We start from the raw sequence: 24863 nt of genomic DNA, 5'->3' as shown, positions 1-24863 counted from the left end.
TGTGGTTAAGAACGTTAAATGTACTTGTTCTAAAAAAGCAAATGAAAGTTTTTTTTGTTTTTTTTTTAAATTTAGTATCGGCTTGAACTTGCTGGAGGTATTTGTTTTCCTAAATATGACAGTGGTTATCTTGACGTCAAAACGGGAGAACCGATCACTTCGATTAGCGAAAAAATCCTAGAGAATGAAAGGAATTATAAGAGATCCCAACTTCTTAAACGCTATTTAAGCATTGTCAATGAAAGAGAATAAACGGCGAGGTTCAAGCGTCCAAGTACTTAAAACGTTTCGCGCCTAATTGTTTTGGAAGCTTCGTCATTTTCCCAGCTGAAAAGGTTGCAACTATATATAAGGAGCCGTTAAAGTCGCATTTGATGAAACATCCTTCAAGTTCATTGCCTATGTTTTATGCCAGTTAGTTTTTGTTTCTATTTTGTCATCACTTTTCCGTTTAAGGCTGTATACTCATTCCAAGAAATGTGAGGCGAAAGCACAGAAATAAATTTTGTTTATTAAACGACGAGGGATATTTTAAAATTTGTTTTCAACACTGCGAATATATGTGGAGAACAAAATCAACATAACGCAAGCAGAGGAAGAGGAGAGAGAGAGAGGAAATAACAAGGTGAAGGCCTAAATCTTCTCGTACATGCCTCACAGTGTAGAAGAATTTTCTTTCTAGAAGCAAAGTCATAATTGACGATTTGCTTGTTCAGGCGATTCCAGAACAAGTTATAGAAAATCAAAACAACAGCACAAATCGGAAGGCAATGATGAAGCTTTATTTTATACTATCGCGTATCGTGTTACGCGAATTTTACATTTAACGTGGTGGCCGATGAACTCTAATTACACGACTTTCGTTGAAGGAGGTCATATCGGTGGGTGGTTTGGTACAGACTTTGTTGACACACACCTGAAAGGTAGCAAGCCCGTTTCCTATTGAAAGTGCGCGACAGTATTGTTGTGGCCATTTTTATATCAGAAGTATCTTGCTTAAACATTGGTCGGAACCAAGTTCTAGAAATATTATAGATTATGTACACTCTTAATATTAACTGAGTTTATGCACATATATGCTTCCCCAGAGCAGCGCCACGGAGCATTAAGGGAAGCTAAATGTGGGCATTTTTTTATATTAAGCTAGGTCAAAATTTTAGCACCTGTTAACTTTTTACGTACTTACCGTTTAAGCTAGCATATATTCAATTACTGCGCTTGTAATCAGGCTTTTGCGCAATGCTTTTGACAAAAACTGCTGCCGCAACAACTTTGAGCTAGGGTCACACGCTCACGCCTGTGTCTTACTAGAGCGAGAGACAGAAACAAAAGACAGCGACAAGCCTCAAAACCAGGCAGTATACTCGCGATGGTACCTTTGGCAGGGGTTTAGTCATTCCGTGCTCGTGAAGTAAGCACGAGTGATTGCAAGCCTGCCAAAGATACCCTCGTGTGCATGATGCTCGTGTTTGAGCATCACGCACCTTTCTTCTACAAAGCCTCTCAAATCGCCATATACTCTGGTTTCAGGCTTGTCGCTGTCGTTTGTTTTTGTGTGTCGTTCTTGTGAGACAGGGGCATCACACATCATACAAAAGACAGTCTGCAAACACGAGTCACCGCGATATCCGTGGTTCGAATGCCCCGTGCCAAGTTTTCTCCTTGTATTCCTTGCCATCGGCATTCGAAGCACCAGACTCGCGGTGACTCGCATTCGAATTTTAATGGAGACAGTCTTTCGTACGATGTACAAGCAGTGTGACTCCGGCTTGAGTGTTCGTTACGCTTCTCGTAATACGTTCATTTGTCCCTACCGTCGTAAGAAATGTGGCTTTGCGAACACATCTTGAAAACGCGAACTCACCATGGACTTGTCTTTCTGGTTGCACGGAGTGCCATCCGGTGCGTCGTGTCTGAAATATTGGACTTTGGAGTTTATGACCACCTCACATAACAGCTGGCACTTCTTGATTCCTGGCGGATATTTGGATCCCAGTTTATGTCTTATATTTTGCGGAATTTCCTAAGGAAAAAAAGTGTGCAAAATGCTAAACGGACCGAGGAATTCCAGTAGACTCAAAAATTACTTTGTTTGTCGATGAAATAAGTTTTATACGAAGCAAAAGCGTGCTGTGCGCCGTTCGAGCTGACAGTGTGCTATCGTCTACGCGCCCGGCGGTCCAGTCAACTATTCCTTTTGCATAACCTAACATCGCTCTCACCGCGTGGACCCAACACCATCTAGACGGAAGGCCTCCGCAGGCGTCATCACAGTCGGATTGATCGAGGCGTCAGATTGGGCACGAGCGCTGCGTCAGTGTTCGGCTGGGCCTCGTGTCCAATCAGGGCGTCGAAGGTCGGGCTCGGGCCCAATAGCCAAGTTAGCGCGATCCGACTCTGATGACGTTTGATAGAGGGAGAGGAGACAATGCGGAAGACATGCGTATTACTAGTTCAACGTGCCTACGGCTTCTACCGCATTGTCAGCTTAGAGGTGAGCTAACTATGTTAAGTGCACAAATTGGGGAGTAAGGATGGGTGAGGTTACGTGCCAAACAAACGACGGGCATTTGGCACGCCCGAGAGGAGGAGGGTTAATTTGGACTATATGGAAATCTTTCGACGTACAACCCAGAGCTCGCTCACACGGCGCCTTCTTCGCAATGAGCCTCCGTTAGATTACGGGAGCTCGGCCGGGATTCGTTCGCCGGCGCTTTGCCTAGGAGCCACCGAGCCACCGAGGCGTTTGGTTAAGTGCCACGTGCGATGTTTGAGAAGAACGACGATTAGACTTTGTCGCGATTAAAAGTAATATACTTGGCCGAGTAAAAGCTAAGAGAAATGAAAATCAGGTTTTGCGTCAATCTCTACATGACCGAACAAAAAGGGCTTTTTTTTTTTTTTCTTGCCCAAGACTGAGCGTTAAGCAATACAGGGCGTGTTCTATCAGGTTCACGCTTCTTCCTTCGCTATTCGCTCTTTTGGGTTCTTATTGATTAATTTCGAAATATTAGAGGCTGAGGGCTAATAATAAGATTCTCAGGAATCGTAAAACCCTGCGTCTATTAAGCTTTCACTGAATATAGATAGCATCGTTCATACCTTTACATACGTGACTTTCCCGACGTTCGAGTGCCTCAGTTTGCAGAACGATTGCGGGTCTATCCATTTTTCAATCCTTGAAATGTCTACAGGCTCTGTATGTCTCTGAGATTTTTCAATGAGGCAACATCCTTCTTTATTGCTGAAAGTTATTTTTAATAAACAAAAGTAAGGGTTGAACACTGTTGCAAGTTTTATTCGATGAATGAGTTCATCGTACAGGAACCGTCGTGCCGAAAAGATTAATTTATTTTCTCTATGATAGAGGTCTGCTTTAATCTTTATTAATAGTAAGATGTTTGATGTTACGAGCTATCTTACAAGAGAAAATGTTCGTAGAACTTACGTCGCAAAGACGAGGAGCTGCAAAGAGCTGCATTTCGAGAAGTGGTGCCTATTATGGGACGTGGAAATAGAGCTCATGATGTATTCGTCACTCTCGGGACAACTCAAAGCCCCAGGGTGGTCTTTTATTTCTGTGTCTGCTTCATCGCCATCATGCACCGATCCGAGCCTAGCAAATGAGAAATCACATTTTAGAACAAGACGTTCGTTACTACTCTTAGCATTCGCATCTTTGTTTTAACAACACTCTTTTTTCTTGATGCACGCCACGACACGTCGCACTCGAAAGCGCAAGGCATTGGTATCCTAAGATCAGTTGAGCCCACAGGGAGATTCCGCTGCAAAAAGAGTGGACGCCTGTACATCCCCTTTTGCCACCAAGACCAGAGATGTGACCTTCAACAATTTGAAAGACCAATTTTATGAAACAGTTTCAGGCGGCTCTGCTGAATTCGCTTTCGCTAGGTCGACATTGATTATGCTGAGGAAATATGTGAACCATTGTTCTATTCTTACTTAAATACCTTTGGTGAAAGTCATTTTAGCACCACCGCATAAACTGCTTCGGCGAACGGGTCGTTTATGATTAGGGTTCCGCGTTTTTTGTATATACAGACAAACTCCGAAAATTAACCGCCGGGGCAGTTTTATCAAAATAGGGGAAAACCCAAAACCCTCAAAATATTGCTGTCCTTGAATTAGAAGAAAAAAAAAAGCTTCATGCGATGAAAGTCATTATCTGCTGTTGTATATTTTGCGCTAGCACAAACACAGCCCACACTGAGCTGCAGGCGAGGCCCTGCCTGTTCTCTTCAAAATCACACCCTTTATTTCTTTTGACTCTCCTGTTGGTACCTGGACGTCTTTTGCGTATTTAAGTCACGAGAATGTTCCCCAAAGGTTTTGTAATTCTACTCCTCTGTACCATTTTCATGAACTTAAGCCCCGACAAAAACGCTAGGTGCTTGCCTGCCACTAAAAATTGACGCCGAAAAACACAGAATAAGTGGAAAAAATAAAACACCGCAACTCCCCCCCCCCCCCCCCCCCAACCCCCTCCCCGAATGTAATGAAAAATGAAACCCCGCAAACATGGATTCCAATTTATACAGTTGAGGACTGTATTTGTACTCTCCAAATTTTGACTCGTCTCCGATTCACTGCAGAGCGTATGCAGCGCCAAGTAGACCTTTTTCAAAACGAAGATTCCCTCTCATTTCTGACACACGCCGTGAGACAGCGCTATATGACTGGAGCTCATTCACGCTCCATGAGAATGAGCTCGCTCTTGCGTGATCCGTACCACCTTTCTCAGGGTAGGTCAGTCGGTAAAGCACTTGTTCAAAATCTCAAGCTGGTGAGTTTAAATCCTGCGGAGGGGCTGAGGTCATTCTATTTGGCTCCATATGAAAGTACCGCTTTTCAGTGTCATTTTTTTTTTCGCTACAAGCGGCCACTAAGGCTGGCTGTACAGGCGGCAGTTACAGCCAGAGGTTACAGAACTCCATAGAAGTCTGCTGATAAAACACATTATGTCCTAAAAGAGTGGCACACTGTCCGTGTTCGTATTGTCCGCGATTATATAAGGTGGTATAAATTGCGTAGTAGTGCCGCTCTATCGGCGTCGGATTCATTTCTTCGAAAAGTGAAGGTTTCACTTACATGTGCCCGACCTCGTGAACAAAAGGCAACGTTCCCCTAAAGCTTCGGGGTGAGTCTTCAACCATCCCTACATTCATCGAACTGCATGCACCTCCAAGGAATGCATATCCTAAAAGGTAAGACGAGACATTCTAAGTAGTCAAAGAATACAAGATCATAACCGATTTGCAATAAGTTAATATTGAACTATGGAAGAAATTGACCTACTCAACAAAATGTTTTTCTAGGGCTGAAAAAAACACTGCGTCTCAGGAAAAAAAAAAAGGTTAGACGTAGAGGAAGTTGTGAGCCGCAGCAATTTCCAGCAGAGCCTGCTCTTTTTCAAGTGAAGTGATAATGCAAGTTCAAGATGTATCGGAGATCAAGAGAGAGAGAGAGAGAGAGAGAAAGGGAAAGCAAGAATAAAGAGACACACGTCGACACCAAAAACAAACCCACACGCAGCCAGGCCACGTATGCAACAAACCCATACACATGCTTAAAAACAATCGTTGTTGGCAGTGTCTGCGGAAAACAAACATATATAGCAAAAGGCAACATTCCCTTTATCCCCAAGCCCGCCCTAAAAAAGAAAAATCAAATCAGAAATATATTATCACAAAGACGTGGGTCGCTAGAAAAAACAAAAAACAACATAAATATCAGTGAAAGGGACAGCGAGCACGGAGCACAGGCGAGGAGACGCAGGAAGCCATAAACCACTTCTCAGTTCAACTGGACACTCCGTGTGGAGTGGCGTGGAGACGGTTCGCGTCCTGGTGGAAGCGTTAAGTTCGAATAAGTTCGTCCCGTTAGGGGAAATTAGCTCAAAGTCATGTACACACTAAAACAAAAAATTCTTATTTCTTTTCTTTTCTTTTTTCCCTTCTTTCTTTTTGAGGAATTACACAACGCGATTGGGGTTTGCCTGAATCAACAAAAAGACCACAGCAACCTATAGAGATTTCCCTTTGAGATGTTCATGCCAAGTGGAGCCAACGAAATAAATTTCGATACGTATTATGATTTAAATTTTACGTGATGCACCATTTTCAAAATTACTTTCCGCGATGGTAATTTTGAGAAACGCGTTGATCTTATTGTATACGTCAGAGTTGAAGTGTTAAGCAAGTGGTGTGTTTTCCTTATTTACAATGCCAGACTTCCTGCCATAAAATCGCTCCTTCATAAAATGTTTAGTTTCTCCCACATATTGTATATTGCAGAGCGTTCGTTTCATTATATTTATCACGTCGGGAGTTTTGCAGTCAATTCGTTGTTTAATATTAAGGAAGAAAGCTCTTGCGCAGCTCGAAATACGATAAACTGCCAAAATGGAAGGGCAGAGCTGGCATGAGGTATGGACTTTTTGGATAAGAAAGTCGAAGCTTTCTCAACAGGCTTTGATGCTTGCGGAAAGTGGCAAAGGGTAATTCGAGAAATGTCGTTTTAAGTGTGTCGTCAGCGTGCATGGTGTTTAAATGCTCCTTCAATATAGAATTTAGGCTTGATATGTTCGACTAGCAGTTTATAACCAATGGTACTCCTGCTTCGTTAAAGTGGAGCTGTTGCGAAGGTTGAAGGAGAGTGCCAGGTTCTAGAACGGGGTTTTTTCTTGTGGCCTCATTAAGAATAAATATGGGACACTTTTTTCTGAGTAGCGTGTTTTTGAGTAAAGTTAAGTTTTTTCTGAAGTTAGATTCTTCACAGCAAATCCTAGGTAACCGAAGGAATGGACAGTAAGGTATATTATGTTTTCTTTTTTTTTTTTGCATTTTGGGTCGTAGTTATTGTAGCAAAGAATCTGGCGTTTAATTAATGTAAAAGGAAAACTCTAGCCAAACAATAATACGAAGCCCCATATTTCAAGGCCAGTTTGGCCCTTTGTTCACCGGTGACTGTTTTCGTTCTTGTCGCCGTCTGGGAAATTGCCAGGCGGTTGTCCACCGAAAGATTTACGTTCACTCTGGTGTTTGTCTGTAGGCTCCCTGTATAGATCTATTAAATTATTTCCCAATTTGTTTTAACGTTAGCATCGAGAAATATCATGGTGTTCGCGGAGTAATTGCAAGAACATATAATTGTGCGGTGACAACCATTAAGATAATCCAGAAAAGAAAGAAGTGAATTTCCTGTGTCGTTCCGGATTAAAAAAAATATATATATTCAATATGACGAAATGTATTGCTGGACTCATAGTATGCGATCAAATAAAGGTTTGTTTTCAAATTTACTCCTAAAGACATTAGCATAATTCGGGGACATTCTTGATCCCATAGCATTGCCTTGAATTTGCAAGTAACGAGTGTCGTTAAACATAAAGTTATTGCAGTTTAAGATTAATTCTAATAAGCGCAAAACACAATCGCAGTATGCGAGAGACGAATGGTAGTGAGATAGAGGAACTCCTTCACGGCAGATATTCCATCATTGTGAGGAATGTTGGTGTAAAGAGAGTTGACATTGACAAAATACCATAGCTTTCCTCTGATACTAAAATCTGATCTCTTTATGTGGTCGATAAGATTAATGAAGTGCCTGGTGTACTTCACGTAATACTCTAGCAGAGGGGGTATATGTTTTATCGCGTGGTTTACGAATTTAGAAATTCGTTCGGTTGGAGTACCTATTCCTGCTATAAAGGGTCTCCCAGGATTATTTTGCCGGTGAATCTTTATAAGCAAGTAGACGACACCAATATAAGTGTTTTCCTTTTTCCTTTTTTTTTTTTTTTTGGGGGGGGGGTTTCGTATAATAATATTTATCCGCGTGAATGTTATTGGTACTACGGAGGTCCGATATAGTATCACAGTAAAGCATTCTGTAACTGTCAATGTCAACTTTTTTTAGGCAAACATTTTTCACAATGATATATTATTTGCCATGAAGGAGTTCTTTTCGCACCCTTCGTCTCTTTCAGACAGCGATTGTACCTTACGTTGATTAAAATAAACCTTAAATTGCAATAACGTTACGTTTAACGACACTCAATATTTGCAAATTGAAGGCGCTGCTATGGGATCAAGGGTGTCCCCGAATTATGCTATCTTTATGAGTAAATTTTAAAAACCTTTTATTTGGTTGCATAGTAAGAAGGCGGCCATATAGGTTCGTTATATTCACTATATTTTTATAATCTAGAGTGACACAGAAAATACACTTCTTTCTTTTCAGAATTATCTTAATAGTTATCACCGCACAATTAAATTCACCTGCCATTACTGCAATTACTCCGTGAATATCATGAAATTCCTCGATGTAAACGTTAAATACTGGAAAATATAACTTAATAACAGAGCAACAGCAGAGCTATGCGGGAAGCTTATAGACAAACGTCAGATTCTTCCCCTACCACCCAAAAAGACAAAAAAATAATATAGCTCACAGTCCCTTCCGTCGGTTACGTATGACTTGCTCCGAACATTCTAACTTCAGAGATAACGTAACTTTCCTCAAAAACACGCTACTCAAAAGGAATATCCCATATCTATTCTTAATGACGCGACAAGAAAAGCGTCCGTCCTAGAACGTGGCACACTCCTTCAGTCTTCGCAACAGCTCAGCTCTAATAAAGCAGGAGTGCCATTGGTTATAAACTATTACTCGAACATATCAAGCCTAAATTCTATATTGAAGAGGCATTTAAATATCATGTATGCCGATGACAAACGAGATATTTCCCGAATAACCCTCTGCCACTTTCCGTAAGCACCGAAGCCTGGGGAGAATGATTTGTCCATCTTATACAGAAACTACCGACTCATCTGGTGGCTGCCGTCCTTGTCAAAGTACCCCAGCCAGCTCTGCCCTTTCCTGTTTGCAGCTTATCGTATTTCGAGCTGCGCAACAGCTTTTTTAATTAATATTAAACGGAGTATTGACTGCAAAACCTCTGACGTTAATATGTTACTAACTGCACGTTCTGCAATACACAATATGTGGCGGAATCTAAAAATTCCATGAAAGAGCGATTTTATGGCTACAAGTCTGACATTGCAAGTAAGGAAAGTACTCCACTCGCTTAACACTTCAACTCATACGTGTACCCTAACATCAATGCGCATCTAAAAATTACCATCGTGGAAAGTAATTTCAAAACCAATATAACACGCAAAAATAAAGTCACATATTACATATCGAAATTCAGTTCGTTGTCTCCACTTAGCATGAACATCTCAAAGGAAACCTCCATAGGTTGTTGTAGTATTCTTTTTGATAAAGGCAAGGCCGATCGCGTCGCGTAATTCTTTTAAAAAAATTTGTAAGTAAACATAAAAAGATAATATTTTTCTTACACGATTTTTAGCTAACATTTTGTAACGGACCGAGCTTACTCGAACTTAACGCTTCCATCATGGCGCGATTTGTTTCCACGCTGCTCCACACGGCGTGCGCAGTTACACTGAGATCTGGTTTATGAAATCCTGCGTCTCCTCGCCGGTGCTCGGTGCTTGCTGCTCCCTTCACTAATGTTGATGTTTTTTTTTTTCTGACGACCGGCGTACTTGTGATTATATAGTTGTTATTTCGTTTTTTAAGGGCGGGCGTGGGGATAAAGGGAATGCCGCCATTTACTATGCATGTATCCTCTCTTTAGACACTGCCAACAATTTTTTTTGCGCATGTGTATGTGTTGTTGCATACAGGTGGCCCGCTGTGCGTGGGTTTGTTTTTGGTGTCAACGTGTGTCTCTTTAATATGCCTTTCCCTCCCTCTGCCTTTCTTTCTCTCTCTCTCTCTCTCGACCTTAAAAACATCTATCAATTTGTATTTTCTCTTCACTTAAAGAAAGAGCAGGCTCAGCTCGAAACCTCGAATAAAACCTCTGCTGTTGCTCACAATATTTTTCTACGTCTGATACTCTCTTGGTGCAGGTGAAGTAGACGTGAAGGTAGACGTAGAAAAATATTGTGAGCAGCAGCAGAGGCTTTATTCGACGTTTCGAGCTGAGCCTGCTCTTTTTAAAATTGCCTTTAAAATTAAATTGAGGTAATCAAAACACCCATAATTGTATAGACATCATTAACACAAAAAAAAAAGTTCATTGTACTGCGCAAGCCGATGGTAATGTTAAAGTCAGTTGAAGTGAACGAAGAGTCTTCGGTTGAATAGAGTAAGCAAAATGCCTGCGCGTCGACTTCTTTGCAGAGCACATAGAGAAATAGTCACCGCGATCTAGAATTTCCCCGGTAATGATGAGGCAAAACAAAAACTGGATGTGAGAAAAGACATCGAGCCCCACGCCTCGCTCTCTACTTGTCCCTGCTCCAATGTCTTAAGGTGAGATTTTAGTTTCATAAGAAATATATAGATGAGTTTGTTCTAGTCTTGAAAAAATGACCCTAGGGTAAGACTAGCAGGGATAGGCGAAATTCTTTCGAATATTTATCAAACTACAAATACAAGATACATAGGCAAACAATTTCCAATTGTATATGCATTTACACTTTCTAGAAAAGTATTTAAGTACAAAATACAAATACATCGTGAATACTTAATCATATCTTCACACAGCTTTAAAATTCCTTTTGTTCACATGGTTTGATATCTTAAACTTATATTTAACCCGAGGTAAAAATAACCCCAAATAAAGCTGAAGCTCTCAAAATTAAATGCTTTCGTTATAAAATAGGCGGGTACCGCATCAAGAAAAACAGTGCATTAAGTTTGAGTTTAATTTAACGAAACATTTTTAAACTTGTATTTAAAATTAAATTGAGATAACCAAAACGTCCATAATTGTATAGATATCAAATCCCGATCATGCCTGGTTATTCTATTTTTTTTTAATGTTTATTATTATTATTATTATTTTTTTTTTTTTTGCGAAGCACTCTAAGTTTTATGCTCTTTGCTTATGTCTCACATCCCGAAGATTACGAAAAGGCTTATTTGCTCTTGAAGGGCGGTGCCCGAAAGGGTTTTAGGGCGGCGTTTTAAATATAAGTGGTTCAAATGCTAAATTTATAGTATTTATGTACATTTGACAGATACATTCCCTAATATGCAATTAAATATAAAATAAAAAAAAATACCTGAAGAATTTGAAACACGTATTTTAAATACTTTTATTCTAATTAAAGCCGATACCTGGGTGTGGGACGGAGGAGCAAGAGGACCGAAAAACGTTTATGTCAGATGGCTCTCGTCTCGTTATTAGCGACTTTGAATTGCACTGAAATAAACGGAGTTGCTTTCACTACACCTTAAAAACTGAGATAATATTTGTTACTCATCCGTTCGAAAAACCTGTTATTTATCGTCGTTTCATAGAAGCAGCGATTATGCGCTGACTTACCTGCGATGTCTTGGGAATGTAGTTTGCGCGTCGATTCATTGTACATTGCGATGTCGCGCCTGCAACGCAACGCGCATATATCAGGTAGGGCAAAATGACTCGTACAATCCGACCAGCATCGAGCAAAAATATATATGTGGGGTCGTTGATCTTATGTCCTGTTAGAGAGTTCTGTTATGTTTCTTCGTTTTGATTTGGTTGAATCAGGTTTTAGTTCGCTCTGCGATTCACCAGCTCGCCCGTGCAGTAACTCTAATTTCGAGAAGACTTTTAGATGTGAGTGTTGCCCGATATATTTGATATGTTGTGGAAAGGTCGCTACTTAATTAACATTGTATGCTTAAAAACACGGACTTAAGGCATTCTAATAAACTTATATGGTTATTAGATAAAATTTTAAATGCGGGCGGATGAACTTTGATTGATACCAAATAAAAGTACCATGATACCTTTATTTGATACTTATTTTTCACATAAACCTCTCATAACTTCTGCTTTTAGAAAGCTAATAAGCATTTGTGGGGAGTGCACTCAAATTAATGAGTATCAGGTATAATATTTGGAAGAGCCGCACGGGACAAAACGTTATAATAAATCAGTGCCGCACGGGAGGACAAAACCTTAGAATACATTAGTACAAAGCCCGTGTTTAAGGCACAATAAAATGAACGCTTATAATCTCGAATGTTAGGTATATAATAATACTAAAAGCACTAGGAAGAGCCACTGACTTAAATCTACATTGGAAATGACAAATAATGATGCCGGAATACACCTTGCAACACAAGAATGGAGGCGGCAATGCGACAGTGACTGGGCATATCGGTGAAATACGGGATTGTTACAGACGCGCTACTTTAATACATTTTTACGTACCCAGTGATTAAAACAATCAAATCGTCGTTTTGGAAATCATTCTTTCTCTCGAGAGTAAAATTAGGCAGACTGTGCAAAGCCGAAAAAAGCATCGCCTTTGGATGTTTCGGGGGGCTTTCCACAAAGGTTTCGCTGCTCTCCTGCCGACAAAGGTTTTTTGGTAAGGGGTAATGTAATTACGGCTAATTACTGAGAATGCTTTTAATATCAACGTTTAAATATGCGCGAACCTGAAATTGGCCATGAAAGACTTCTAATTCCATGAGATAGACTCTAAAAAAGTATGCGTGTATGCTTTCACGCACAGCACCCGGAGAGTCAATCACGGCAACTCACGGAGGCAGCTCAGCGAAGGACGATGCCGAAACATCTGTTTAGACCAAAAAACGCAGTCTGAGTTGTCACATTAAGCAATGCAAAACATCACGCTTGCATTGCTTAATGTTACAACTCAGAGTGATTTTTTTTAGTCTAAACGTGTTTTCGGCATCGTCATTCGCTGAGTTGCCTCCGTGAGTTGCGGTGAATGGCTCTCCGAGTGCTGTGCGTGAAAGTATAAGCACATACGTTTTTTTAGAGTGTATGCGGAGTACGGCCATGAGGACTAACACATTTAGCCCACCTTGAAATATTCAAGTACGAAACGTCTGAAGTTTGGCATGCGAACATGGATTAAAACAAGTTGTATGTCTATTTGTTAACAGCTCAACTCAGGGGTGGTATAATTAAAATAAAATATATCAAAAATGGCTGCCGTGCATTTCCTATACCCCATACCAGACTTTCGTCGTCTGCACACTGATTTGAGAGCTTGCTCCCAGGTGGTCATTGTTCATACTTGATTAGAAGTATTATTTATCGCGATGATCTTGCTCATCGCCAGCCTTTGCTATCTTTTTCTCGGCGTTTGTGCGTTCAGCGAGCTTTTCGGGAGCAATCTCACAAACCAGTATGCAGACGACAAAAAGGTGGTAAAAGACATAGGAAATACACCGCCTCTGATTGTGCTTTAATTTTAATATGTCACTACTTACAAGTTCAGTTATAAACAATAGACAAAACGACTTACAAAACTACATTCGCATGCCCGATTTCAGGCATATAAGGTTGGCATTTGAATTTTTTTCAAGGCGTGCCGAATGCGTTAGTCCTTACGGCCTCACCTTGTACTTATAAATTGGACGTAACGTCCAACTCATAGAACCGGAAAATGACGAAGGAAGTATGGCTGGAAACAAAAGCATCGCACAACAATCAATATCTTTAGAAATATGATATCTGTAAATAAATACAAAATTACGATATTCGTATCGAAAAGTAACCTGAAGCTTCATAAAGAAAGCCGAACTTTTGTTAAGATATTTTGATAAGTCTTAGCGACACAACGTTTACCGTTCTAATTGTTCAAAATTCTACTTTTAAGTTGTTTCTGAGACCTTTGCATTCTCTGAGATTAGTTACGATTATTATTTTCTCGGTAAATACCCGAAGAAAGGTAGCATTTTATGTTCCTTGGAAAAATGCAATGCTTAATTGACGAAAACAATATCTTGGTTACTTCTCTTCTCATAGAGCAGTAAGAGGAATGCAAGCATTGCTTAGATATATTCATTATTTTATTAAAAAATATAATTCTAGATAATAACGAAACGTTTGGCGAGAAAAAATATGTGCAACGTACCACATTTTTGTCGCGTATTTAAAGAAATAAACAAAACTAAACAAAAAATATGTCGCGTAAAAAAATCGCGTATTTGAGAAATTGTGTTACGTTGCGTCACACATTTTTTTAAATACGCGATTTCTAGTTTCTCATAATAGGTGGAAGGCTGCCACAAGACACTTCGGTGAGGAAAGCGCTCAAGTGAGTGTGGAACGTGTATGGTGCATGTCTTTCGACACTAGACTGTGTTAGTAGAATACAAAGCAGTGCCCATATCGTCTTTGTTCAAACTTTGCCATTCGTTGTGCATAAGGATGTCTTCATTTAAAAAGAAGCAGCAATAATAACTTTAACAGAAATATGATCCACCTTCTAGTCTAATAAAAAGTAATGAGTAGAAAAGGAAATAAATATTTGATTTCCGGTGAACTGTGCGTAGTACCTTTTCGCATTCCAACATTAAGTTACAAGTAGTTAGAAACTTACTGTGTAAGATGTAACTGCAGTAACAACAAGTTGAAGATCGAGATATGGAGCAAGAGTTTTAAACTTCAGGTTGGCCTTAAAAACAAAACATTAAAATGCGATATTTTCAATACGTATTCAAATTAAAAGTATTTGTGTACAAATACGAGTAAATTATTGCGCAGTGTTGAGCTATCAGCAAATTTTAGTAAAAGTCCCGTCTCTAATTTTAGAAAAAAAAGTGTATTTTGTTAATGCTTGGCAATGAATCGATTAAACTACCGATTAATCGATTAATGCATTAATCACGATGAATTTTTAAAGGTTAATCAGGAACATTTTGACGAACCAGAACCAAGTAAAAAATCAGCGCTTACACATCGAAGACATGGACGAGTTTACCTGTATAAAGAGCGTATTTTAGGTCAAAGTTTAACCTCAAGTAGACCTTAGGGGCGAACGTTGTAACTCCAGACAAGTGAAGAAGCTTACGCGTCTCCCGGGCACTTCAACGCTGTGCTAGTGTCCGTGTAGGACAGCAGAGTCTATTGTAAACAACCAAATGAGGTCGATCTTGCCGGAGAATATCAATGAACCTTTTTGCCTCATGCAGCTAAAGAAATATTATAACAGTGTTTGCATATTGCTTTGATTATCAAATGTTTATCACCAAAACGAAAACCAGTTTTGATTTTTTAAAGATTATATATGCTTGGAAGTGCAAGAGACCGATTTATTGATTAAAGTGTCGCGAGCAATCGGGTTAAAATTGTCAACCCACGCCCAGCCCTAATTTATTTAAACCTGGGCACAGCGCAATCAGTGTTTTGCCTGATGCTTGGTGAAGCATTTTTTTAATAAGCTTGATCGGTTTTAAGCACCCGCACCAGAAAATTCCAAACTAGTTTACATCTGAAGTGTTCGAAAGGAAATAACTACATGCATCAATACTTTTCACTTCATACCTTATCTGATTACTTTTTAGGTAGGGCTTATCAATGTTTTTATTATGATTTATATATTTTTAAAATCAGCGAATTGCCTTTTTTCACTGTTGAGTTGGCGATTTCTATGGAACTTATGTATATAGACTTACAAAAACACAGCAGGAACTGGATGTATGTTTCCTGGACAGCAACCTAAATATAACCTGTACGGCATTATGTACTCGTTTAAATAAAAATATGGTATACGTATACTTACGGTAGCTATAAAAATAGCGAGATACTCGAGCATTTCATTTTGGTTGTTGAATCCACTCGTGAAAACAGAATCAAGCATAATGTGAACCTCAGGTGTTACCTGGAGTACATCTGGTGAAGAAACAATCAAAACCCTCGAAATGGGATGGCTAATGGCGAAATTATTTGTGTGCTAGTGGCACTCATGGTTTACAAGTTTAAGACTGGAACAACACAGCCGAAAGCTTACTGTTGGCAATTTCCAAGAGCTAAAGTGTAACTTTTTATTGGGATCAAAACTAGTGATAATAAAATTTTACACCACTTTGGAATCTGACTCACTACAAATTTTTTCGTGTGTAGTCTTAGAACAAATGTTCCACGTTATTTTAGTTTCGTTATATTAACACGGCCGGGCTGAACAGTTGGCTAGATCGGTAATTGTCTTATAATCATTGAGATTTGTTTTTATAAAATCTCAAACGTTTCTCTAAAAGTAAAAAAAATATTATATATATATATTTGAAAATGTGTTTTTGTTTAATGCTAATATAAAGCCAATGTTTCTAAAATATCTGAAAATATCTTATGTATTCAGTGCAATCTATTTATAAAACACTAGTTATTAGCTAAAATGTGAAATTTTACTTAGAAGGGAATTATTACTTAGATGATTTTAGTTCGATTCGCTCTAAGAGGCTTCTGTTTGACACAGATGTGTAAATGCATGATCGATTCTCTGAAATAACTTCTGTCATTTGCATAATCTGATTGGCCTGAGTACACCTATATGTTTAAAAGCTAATTTTGTAACAAAAAACAAACAAACAAAGAACTCACCTGTTTCTCCTTGCCTGGCCTCCAAATTTTTAGTGTTGTTAGTTGTGCTCGAATGCTCAAGTTCTTGATTGTTAAATACAGACAGGTCATCGAATTCTTCGTCAATGCCGTAATCTTGAAGCAGAAAATTTGTAGGAAAAACACGACAACCAATATTAAAGTCTGTCGAGAAAGCTTATTAGTTTCCTCGGTTTACCCCAGACTCCTAAAATAAGAGCGATGTGGATGGTATGAACGAGCAAGTGGAAATACCAAAGTTTAAATTAAAAATTTGTGAAATAAACATGGTATTATAGTTAACGAGTCCATGGAACGTTTGGAGGCAGCATGTTTCTTTATCTGTTTCAGTTTACTTCACTAAATGTATCCTATACAATTTAACAAAGCGTAACAATAAACCCCTCGAATATTTTGGTAAGTCGGCACAGAAGTTAAAAACGATAGAGATGAAAGAGGTCATCATCTGTGTAACAGCACGATACAGTATTCAAATACTTCTATGTTGATGTGTAAATAGCTGACAGTGAAAATGAACAAGAGAACATATTTTTCTAGAAGTTTCACTTTTTCGTCGTGCCTAAATTTGTATTTAAATAGTATTTAATAAAACAGTATGGTAGAACTGGTTTTCTATACTTAATCTTAGCAAAAAAAAAAAATAAGATACGCAGCAATCTGATGTATATTTGTGCGAAAGAAGTAACCGACGAAAAATACTTTCTTACATTTGGAAAACGCAATTAAAAGAAATCTGGTAGTAGCGTTATGAAGACCATGACATTTTGCTACAGAACCTGAGTGCATATGAAGTTCGTGGTGTACCCCTGAATTTAATTGGAAGTTTTCTAACTCAGCGACGTCATTCAGCCAACTTATTCGGCACAAAATCAACAACTAAATTCATTTGCGTCGGTGTCCCTAAGGATCAATTCTAGGTCGTCTCTTTTTGTAACCTTCGTCAATGATCTAACCGCCTATTTACAAAAAAAAAATATCATTTTCTGTATGCCGATGACATTAATATTTTACTATCTCATGCAATCGTGACAGAACAGTAAAAAAAAGACAACCACTTTTTAAAAAAGCTAGCCGAGTGGCTCGCCTATAACAAATCGGCATCGAACGTGTAAAAAAACAAACTACATTTTTTCTACGAAAAACGAACATACTCCAAGCGCGCCTCAACTTTTCTTTACAAGCATAAACTTAACTCGAGTGTAGCATACCAAACGTTTAGGAGCTGCCCCTATACCATTAATTAATCTGGCATCAACAGGCAAAAAAAATCTCTTACTGTGTATATTATATATTTTAAGCATTCCAAATAATTCAAAGTTGCTTCATTCAAAGTCATATTTTCTGCGGGTTATCTCTCTATGAAATTACGTACAAAACAACTTTTAAACCGGTATAAATTGCACAGAATAGAGCACTCTGAACAGTGCTTTTTATCTATGGGCTCGAAAACGCTACATTTGCAAACCCTTCTCTAAACGTTATGACAATTCATCAGCAGTTCGAATATCATACAACTATGTGAACAGTAGCTTGTCAACAACCAGGAAACATGTTCATTGATTAAATTCACGCATCAAAATATCGTGGGTCCTTTTGCTTCTTAATCTGAAGTGTCAGTATCTCTACGTACGACGCGTAAGAACTATAGTTCTTACGGGTTTTGGTTGGCATGTAGTTCTTACGCGTTTTTGTTGCCATGTAAGTAAATATGAATATGAATTTACTTACATAGCAACTAAAACATGAAATTTTCTTCCACAAAGGCTAAATTCCATGTCATCTTTCCATTTGTTCAAAACAGCGATACGTGCACATTTTAAGTCTGTGTAACTCATCAAGATGTTTTCTCTCTATCGGTCCTGCTCTCTTTTATACGCACACTACCATCTATCACACGGATATATCCAGTACACATGCTTAAAAAGCAACTGACTTTTTCGTATTTTTTCGTTCATATGTTTAACTTTAAAAACTTCTTAAATTGATATGTTTTTCGGTTTCTGAGTCCGCCTTAAAAGTGTGTAATGCCCTTTTTCCTGCTTTTCATTTGGCTTTATATCTGTCGTTGTCATGCATGTACCTGCATACTTTTGTCCTCGTTCATTTACAATGTTGTCCCTTTGATTGATGTTAAATGCTGGGCTAACTTTTGATCGTTAAAGGCGCACTGACACATCAAAATCATAATTTTAGGGGCGAAGCTCCTTAGGGGCTAGCCATGTCCGTATGTCCGTCCGCCGTCCGGCGTGCCTCTGCTCGTGAGCTCACGAGCAGGAGCTCACGAGCTCCTGGTCGTGAGTTCAGCAGGGAGAGCAAGAAAAAAAAGAAAAAAGATGAAGAAAAAAAAAAGAAAAAGAAGAAAAAAAATAGGGGGCTCTGAGATGCCATCTTATCTGTCTTCTTAAAAAAAGAAAAAGAAGAAAACCATGCATTCTTCTACTGACATGAATGAAAACGGCACCATCAGCACTACTTATGTCCAAAGTGAGTATCAAGAAAAAGAAGAAAAAAAAGAGTATGGGGTTCTGAGTTGCCATCCCATCTCTCTTCTTACACAAAGAAAAAGAAGAAAACCACACATTCTTCTACTGACATGAATGAAAACGGCACCATCAGCACTACATATGACCAAAATCAGTTTTAAGAAAAAAGAAGAAAAAAAAGAGTAGGGGGTTCTGAGTTGCCATCCTATCTGTCTTCTTAAAAAAAGAAAAAAGAAGAAAACCACACATTCTCCTACTGACATGAATGAAAACAGCACCATCAGCACTACCTATGACCAAAATCAGTATCATCAGCACGACCCAAGCTTCGCCCCAATCAACATCATTCACCACGTGGAGATGCGGTAAGGGATCATGGCCGGTATGTCGACACAAACCTACCTGGACAGCTAACGCCATCTATAAGCGACGGCGGCAAGCACACAACCAGTATGGTTTCCGCCGTCGCTCGTAGATGGCGGTAGCTGTCCAGGTACAATAGAAGTATGGATAGTTGGGCGCGTTGTGGGAATTCATCGTAGGAAACAGCGCGAAAAACAGACGACGACGAAGAAGCACACAGTGTATCGAGTGCAGCTTCGCTGGTCTTCCTTCTTCACTAAAGTGGAAAGGCGGAACGTTATTTTATTATCCGAAACCATTGAAAACGATGCCGGGACATTACCCTCAAAATTCGAAACGCGGGAATTCAGTATTTGTGAAGTAAAACAACAATTTCCACATGCCGAATTCAAAGTTCCCGCGCTATCCGCCGCAGGGGAATTGACGCCAAATATTGCGGAGTCCTGAGAGTCTAGTTTCTTTCACGACACCGTTCTTTGCTGTTGCCACCGCGACCCGAAGCGAGGAGGAAAGGAGCGGCAGATGAGGGCGCAGCCGGACTGGACCGAGAGAAAACGGTTTTATTCACTGCGAGCGGTGCTGCCTGCCCAGGCAGCGTGTTTTCCAATGGAGGTTGCAATTCCAGAAGGCGACATCACACCGGACACCGATTTTTGGTATTTCAAAAAGAAGGGCCGTAGTGCGTTCGCAATTGCGTTAAAAAACATGTTTTACGATTGCCGTTATTAATTGTTATAGAAATGTCGCCTACAAAGCTTCTAAATTTTATGATTCTTGACGTCACGAATCAAAAGAAGCGTGAAGGCGAATTGCGGGTAAGGAAAAATTGTTTTCCGCGATGCGTTTTTTTTCCCGCGTATCTATGACTACAACTTGCATCGTTTCAGAGAATAAGCAAATACGACCCTTGGGGTGTCAGTTCCTCTTTAAATATATCTTTATTACCAAAAGGTCCGTTCATCAATTACTTTGAAAACTTTGGAACTTTAATACTTAACAACTTAATAAAAACACATTTTGAATTGACTTGACTTGCGCTTGCTTTATATAATACAGAATGTCGTTTTAGCTTTCTATATAGTAATATATTTGATAATATTGAGATAATATTTTCGCATTGCGGAACTGCGCTAGTTTTTAGCTTAGTCAAAATGTAATTTGAAAGCATCTATTTTTCAAGATCAGTCTTACCTGCGGTATGCTTTTCCTGCACCTGTGTTAATTCATGTGCCAGACGACCATCGAATCTTCGTTCTATTGCGAGCAGTGGTCTTATCACCTTACTGCCAATAATTCCGTGCTATCCAATGAGAAGCGACGTAGCAATTAAAATAACTTTGTTTAGAAAGTGTACTTTTCACAACGGTGTTTACAAACAATGTATACGCCTTTATGAATGTTTGCACATAATGTAGGAATCTGTTCAACCGACTTACGATCGCTGACTTACAACCTGAACTCCGTTTTCTTCGGTAACAATTACAGCTGCATGCTTTTCTGTGTCCTGGTACAAGTTTGATTCCAAATCTTCCCCGCGGATCTGGGTTTAGAAGACAATCATATAATCAGAATAAGTCCAAGAAATGTTTACACATTCAACATAAAAGGATACCTATTTAGAATTAATTTGTTTACGAGAGAATGGCAGAATACATATTCTTGAGTAAATTGTGCTTGATTTTTTTTTATTGTTTGGAGTATGAAGGGGATACGTCTATAAATGCTTTGATTACTATAAAATGTACAACTCATCAATAAAATTTGCGCTTTTAGGAACTAAAATTTAAAACTTACGTCGAATGTGATCTTGGAGTCATCAATGACCGTGGAAACTTTGACTTGGTTTGAGAACACCGAGGCTTTTCGGAGACTGAGCGTGAGTCCATCGCGGATGACCAACAGCAATCCGCCCGTGGAAGATCTCGCATTCATTATTGACGGAAAAACTATTTGTGGCTTTATAGTTTCTGTCGTGGAGCGAAAAGCGTATATGTGCCGCTGGATTTAGTGAAACCAAACCCCGATCCTAAGCCACTTGGTAGTTATATAGGGTTCGTAGGTTAAGCGAAACAAGCATATCGCTATATGAAGAGCGTTGACACACAACACATGTCATCAACTTTGCGGCTCACAACAGTGGAGGAAATTGTGAAGGGGGAGAGATTCTTGTACTATAGTTACTGACAAATTAAGAAATGCAGAGCGTGTCGAGTCTTGGGCATCTTATTATAACAGATTAACCAAAGTGATTGCGGCATTGGCCGACAAGGACGCGGGAGAACGAATCCAAAAATGCGAAATTAGAAACAAAACAGCACCCTGCGTTTCTCAAGCAGTCATTGTGTATAGACGTCATTGTAATGCCAGTTTTACCACCGCAGCTCTCAATTTGCTGGGTGCGGAAAAGAATTAAATATTCAGTCAAATGCCTAATTAATTTTCTTATGGACATAACATTTCAGTTGCAATTTCTAAGGTAATAGAATGCAGGCACAATGAGATTACCCTGCAGCCAACTAAATGTGGGGCGTTGCGTAATGTAGTCTTTTAGTCGCTTCGCCATTCGCTCTTCGTTGCTCTAAGGGATTCTTACTACATTCTCGTTGAAGGCGCAGCGAAAATAAGACGCTCGGAATCCGCCAAACCCTGTTTCTTAAGCTATCAGGCACTGTAGAACCATGAATGTTGAGCCTATCTTAAGGACTTTGGGTTAACTTACTGTATGCACTACACTTTTGTGGTGCCGATCCCGATACATATTTTACTTATGCCGACATGCGTTTAATAGTAATTCCGAAAAAAAAGTACAACGTCTATACTATAATGCATGTTGCCTTACATGTGTAAAGTATAGTGAGTGAAAAAAAGGAAAATATTTTGATGGAGTTTTGTCGGCACACAGAACACGAACTATGCCAAAGAAATTCATGATATTCGAGTTAACCGAGTTGCTACACGTATATAATGATTACACGGCCCTGCAATAGTTTGCCGAGATAAGAACCATGAGCACTGGTTAGGACAAATTTAACGGTTGATTCTTTGATATTTAGCCAATTAGGTAATTTGTTAATTGACCGAATGTGGAGGTATTGCTAAAAATTTTAAAAATACATACTAATGCATTTTGGGCGCACGATTGCTGAACGTCGTACCAATGAGAAAATGGTACAGTTAAGTTACGATATTTACTTTCATTTATTGGTTTGTTTTCCCACGGGCTGACCTCAGAATGAAAGGAAAAGACAGAAAAAATCACTATATTTCTTACTGATGTCAGGTTACTAGTTATGAAGAATTATTTGGATAATTAAACTATCACATCGATATATGTCATACGCATAAGTAGTTATTTTATTCACATGTGAGGCAGCATAACTTCAATAAAAACAAAGCGGTCATATACAGCACCTCATGTATACAAACAAACCGGAGCGCCCCTAGCGGACGCCACCGGCGCTGCGCATGCGCGATGGGGGTGTGGGCAAGAAGCTCGCCGTCGCCCATATAAACACACCATTGGAATGGCATGTCGTCGGCGTCGGTGTGAGTCGTGGTGCTCTTTTTCGCGTTGGAATTATTGATTCTACGTCTTCTTGGCGATGTCTGTTACTTGAGTGACCTCAGCGAAATTAACGAGGCGCGTTTCACCGCAAAACTCGGAGTGAATACTGTAACATGCGGCGATTCATTTCGGGTGGACCCCGCAGAATGTATGCTAAAGCCTGATTGACATGGTGAGGTTCTGCTCGCTATTTTCAGTCATGACGTCGCTCGGACTGCAAAAGCCTGAACCGTAGCTGAGATGTCGACGTCGATACTGAAAATCGGAAGCAGAATCAGACCGAGTGAATCAGGCATAACATGCCGGTGATGGCCACTGGTAACAATTATCAACATTTCCTTATATCCACTGTTCACACCAAGCCTACTTACCCGAAGCGACCTTCAAACTTAAACGTCTTTTGAGGTCTGCACATCTTATCGCAATTACCGGGCCAACGTTAGTTCTACGGGCCGCTGTAGTTTGAAAGAGCAGACGGGAAGCAGAAACGTTTGAGAGAGCAGACGACAGCTCGAACGATGAGGCGGCCGTTTGAACGTGAAGACGCAGTGAACGTAGTCCGCAGGTGGTCCGTGCAACTTGACGGTTTTCCCGCGTTCATGTTGGAACGAAACAAATAAATCAGACGAACACAAGTATCCGTGAATTCAATCCGAACTGCTTCCCGCCCAAGCAATCGGGGTCCGACGGCGTCTGTTTTTCCTTTTTCACGGCCCCTGTCCACGTTCTCGGACGAACCGAGCAAGCAGAAAACGCATGAAAACTGGCCTTCAAACCTTTCCCCACTCTTTTGGTACAGCCACAGTTGCGGCGTTTTGACGAGAAGGCAGGTCTTTGTCCGTTTTCTTCCAAAGTAACACAGGAATGTACGTGCCCTATGGCGGGTTCCGCCCACAGCCACAGACCGGAAGTGCGCCCGACGCGCCGTGACGTAACAGAGATGAGTTCGTGTATACTGATCACTTATTTTTCTTACCATAAGCTATAAGAGTACCACTAATAAAAATTAATAGTTCCCAACAGAAAGCTAAGCACTAGATATAGTATAATGTTGCGACACGTTTAATCATTTATTACATATTCTTAAAAAAGGGAAAATGGCAAGTTTAACTAAAAAAGTTCGAGAAAAAAGAATGGCGTAAAAACCTCAAAAATATTTATACTTAACTGATCATTGCTCTCGTTCATGATAACTAATTTTTGTTTGCGACCCGAAGATAATCACTGAGGCAACCACCCAAAGAGGGTCGACTTTTCAACAATTAATCGATTAAAAAGCAAGTTGCCGATTAATGCCTGAATCGATCTATCAGCAGGCTATTCTATTAACTTCATAGTCACTAGTCCAGATCTAAAACGTATCATAAAATGATAGCCCGTAACAAGTCACATAACAAACTACATTTTCAGTGAAACATAAAAGATGCTTAGAACTTACTGGAGTAGCATTTCGTCGCACATTGTTGGAGCAAGGTTACCACAATAATTATTTTCATATTCTTTACTGCGGTGAGTGCCGATGCGGTGGTGAAGCAGATACATGTTTAAAATAATATAACGATGACGTCGGCTTCGCACTTGTATACAGTGCACATGTATGTGATATAAAAAGACGCTTCCTTGGTGCTTTTGAAAAAAAAGCCTTCCTTGTGGCGTGAACGAAACATCTGGCAATGCTTTCGATGAAAAGGTCATCACCCTGGAACTTTTTTGTTATTTTTTCCAATATTGCACGTCATCACTGACAAATAGGGATACTTATTTGAAGTGTGGTATTGCCACTGGCACCTCTATGGGCCTACGGCACTAACTGAAGTGTCGAAATCAGTTCTGCGACATGTTGCGGTTATGTACCACCACCCCACAGTGTAAGAAAATGTCAAGAGATGGCCCTAGCTTGCAGTTAACGAACGACGGTGCAGCCCGACGCTTTCATGATAACGGTTGCGCCGTGCGGCGGTGGGTACGGTTAATTACTGCCAGAAGAATTTAAAAAAAATTGTCTGGAGGATGGCGGCGCTGT

The 24863-nt window shown here is 39.8% G+C and overlaps 1 pseudogene; it reads right to left on the bottom strand.

The window, feature by feature from the left end:
* Positions 1–823: 823 nt before the first annotated feature.
* LOC8050527 lies at positions 824–24579 on the bottom strand (annotated as a pseudogene).
* Positions 24580–24863: the final 284 nt, after the last annotated feature.

The sequence above is a fragment of the Ixodes scapularis genome, unplaced genomic scaffold (assembly GCF_016920785.2).
Source record: "Ixodes scapularis isolate PalLabHiFi unplaced genomic scaffold, ASM1692078v2 PGA_scaffold4__175_contigs__length_147842914, whole genome shotgun sequence".
In the NCBI taxonomy this organism is placed as follows: domain Eukaryota; kingdom Metazoa; phylum Arthropoda; class Arachnida; order Ixodida; family Ixodidae; genus Ixodes; species Ixodes scapularis.
The sequence above is the reverse complement of the archived record's forward strand: the minus strand, read 5'-3'. Positions and strand labels throughout refer to the sequence as shown.